We start from the raw sequence: 3,384 nt of genomic DNA on the forward strand, positions 1-3,384 counted from the left end.
GTTTAATAAATCATCGCGAGGTCGAAATATTTTATTTCTTGACCAATTTCCCATTTAAATGAGTGCAGTCGCGGGAGAGGCTATATGTTACTTTGATGATTATTATTTAGCTCGGGCTTCATCGATAAATCATTGCAAGATCGAAATATTTTACACGGCGGCCGTGACGAAATGTAAGATCGTCAAAAAAAGAGAAAAAATTCGCATGTGTCAATTCGACGACTATTACTTGGTGAAAACGTAAATTGTCGTCGAAGTATTAAAAAAAATGGTATGTTACTCGCAAAAAGAGTACACTACTTACAATTGCGAAATACGATATAATATTGACGACCATTAGCTAATTGAAAAAGATCGTTCGTCATTTCCCAGATATTTCTCATCATGTTACGATCAGTATTTTTCCTCGTCATGTGATTTTAGATAGTTGATGTTAAGAATCAGATGCAACGAATATATAGATATTCATTACATTTGTTAATTGCTTAAAAAACGTATTCGCTTAAAGCATATCAAGTATAACTGTTGCTTCATTGGCGTAATAAAGCAATTTCCAATTCTTTTCATACAATTTTAAAATTTGGAAAAAAATTTATGAAAAATATGAAGTTAATTACATGCTTCTCTTTTATCTTTTATCTTTTATAGAATTAGATCATAAAAGGCACAATCTATATATAGATCATAAAACTTACAATCTATATATATCTGAATTAACAATTTCCATTTTTACAAATGGCGTTATATATGAATGTCTTTTTCATGAAAAATTTAATTAAGAACGTTGCAATCGCAGAAGCGTTCAAAGACTTTAAAACAGGAAAACAAGAAAAGTGACAGGCATTTTTCATGTAACGAACTAAAATATGTAGCACCACTTTGCGGTGCCATCCTCGTTCCTCGTCTACGAATATTTGTCTCATCATTTTCGTTATTTTCTCGAAGTCCTATGATTAGAGACTTTCGATCGTTCGCACACACGCGTGCAAGATCGACGAAGCCAGGAAATAATCTCCGTGAGCGTAGTAACATGTATGATGTAAATGCCAGATTAGTGCTCAGAGAGCTTGCGAGCTCCATGGCGATAACGCGAATTCAGTTTCATCCTAATCTCCACATTGTATCTCATTTAAATATTATTAGAAATGTCGTTGTGTAACATGTATGTGGTATTACACGTATACAATCGAAATACGCTCGATGTCGCGGCATCATCGGTCTATCATTGCTATAGATGACATATAAGTCTCTGTCGAGTTCTCTTTAACTTTACGACTTAAAGTACTATGTGTTTGTCTAGACAATAATGAATAACCGAAGTGACAATAAAACGATAATAATATTGAAGTAATAAACTCGAATTTCATTCTGCAAATAAAAACTTTTCCCTTGTTTTCAAGTTTTATTGCTAAATAATATCTTTAAATGTCGATTACTCTTAAAATAAAGAATGTAATTTGTAACTAAACAAGGAAGAAGAAAATATTATTATGCAGCAAATAAGAAATCATATTATTGTGAATTTTATGATTTGATAAATTACAAGTATTCCGTTTTTTTGCATATGATTTTATTTTAATGACAGTTACCCTTAATAATTAAATAAATAATTGCAATAATATTATTTGTAAAGTGTTATAGTATTATTTTAGAAAACTATTAATTTTATTATTTACTGTCATTGATATAACAATTATCTAATAGATTGTTTGACATCAGACTTTATTTTTATCTTATTTTAAAACTTCAGGAAAGGGAATAAAAAATATATATAGGATTACATATAAATTGATAAAGAATTTATGTAACTATATGTGTAAATAATGTAATAATTTATAGTAATTTATTTATAATCCTGTTTTTTACATTAATTTTATATACAGAATATAATAATTATATACCATAATTATATACAGAATATAACAATTATATACTAATATATAATTATATAATTATAATTATATAAAAGTAATATTTTCATATGTGACAATCGTAATGTAGAGTGCAGCGCAGATGCTTTTTGTGCTAAACATCCAATGTTCAAACCTCAGTTCAAACCTATTTAGAACATAAAAATTTGATTTAATTGCCATCTTTCAGAAGGCAATGACAAACCATCGAGAGTATATTTGCAATCCGGAGTTGGCATTAAAACTGTAGCTCTTATATACCAGTAGATCCCCAGGTTGGGGGTTGGATATTAGGTTTACAATCTAATTCCGAAAAAATTATTATTTCGAAATCTCATCTCCAGAGATTCGGGTCCGGTTTGGACCGTAGGCGTAATGCCATTGAATGAATAGAGCTCTAAGAATTTTTTCAGAATTTTTTATCAACTTTTTAGTATTACATTTTCTTATATATGTATACATACAGGATGTTAGTTAATTATGTTGCCATACTCAACAGAACGATTCTTTGGTTTATTTCAAGTAAAAAAATGTGCATATAAACATGTGTCCTAAACGGCTTAGTTTCCGAAATACAGGTGAATGTTCGCAAATGTTTGACGAAATTACGTTAGAGATATCTTCCCGCAAATTCTTCCCTAAATATGCCTTACTTCACGTCAGTTGCCATTCGCACAAACAAAGTGACAAAGTCGAAGTCACAAAATCAAAAATAGATATTTCATTTCTGATGTTGCTGCGGGTCAGTTAGCTTGTACATATATTTTCCATACATACAGGCCAAATTGTTTCAGTTCATCAAAATCGATTTCATCATGCCTAAGTTTACAAATTTTGAAATGGCAGATATGCTTTACTTTGCTTACGGTCTTGCAAATGATAATTCACATGAGACAAGGCGCAGAAGAAAGATATCTCCAACGCAATTTACCATGTCGTAAAACATTTGTGAATATTCACTATACGTTTAAATTTTTTTATTTCGGAAACTAAGCCATTTAGAACACACATTTATATGGAATTTTTTGCTTGAAATAAACCCAAGAATTGCTCTGTTGAGTATGGCAACATACTTAATTAGCACCCTGTATATATTAACAACTATTTTTACCAACATGAAAAAATATGATATTAATATATTCTTAAAAAATTTTCGAAGTTCTATGAGAAGAAAATAAACAATTTTTGTTTCTTATTATTTTTCTATAATATTTGATAATATTTTGAGTAAAAATTAATATCTCGTTAATCATTGCGAAAATTGCAAAATGGTAGAGAACTTTTCGATTCATTGTCAGTTTAGTCCGCTCTACACAATTTTTTGCTTGACAAAAAATTGCGGGACACTATATATGTATATATATATATATATATATATATACATATATAAAAAAAAATATATATATATAGTTAAAATATGTAGATAGATAGTTAATCTCTCTATATAACAGAGATTAACTAATCAACTGATTAG

The sequence above is a fragment of the Trachymyrmex septentrionalis genome, unplaced genomic scaffold (assembly GCF_001594115.1).
Source record: "Trachymyrmex septentrionalis isolate Tsep2-gDNA-1 unplaced genomic scaffold, Tsep1.0 scaffold16, whole genome shotgun sequence".
Classification (NCBI taxonomy): Eukaryota; Metazoa; Arthropoda; class Insecta; order Hymenoptera; family Formicidae; genus Trachymyrmex; species Trachymyrmex septentrionalis.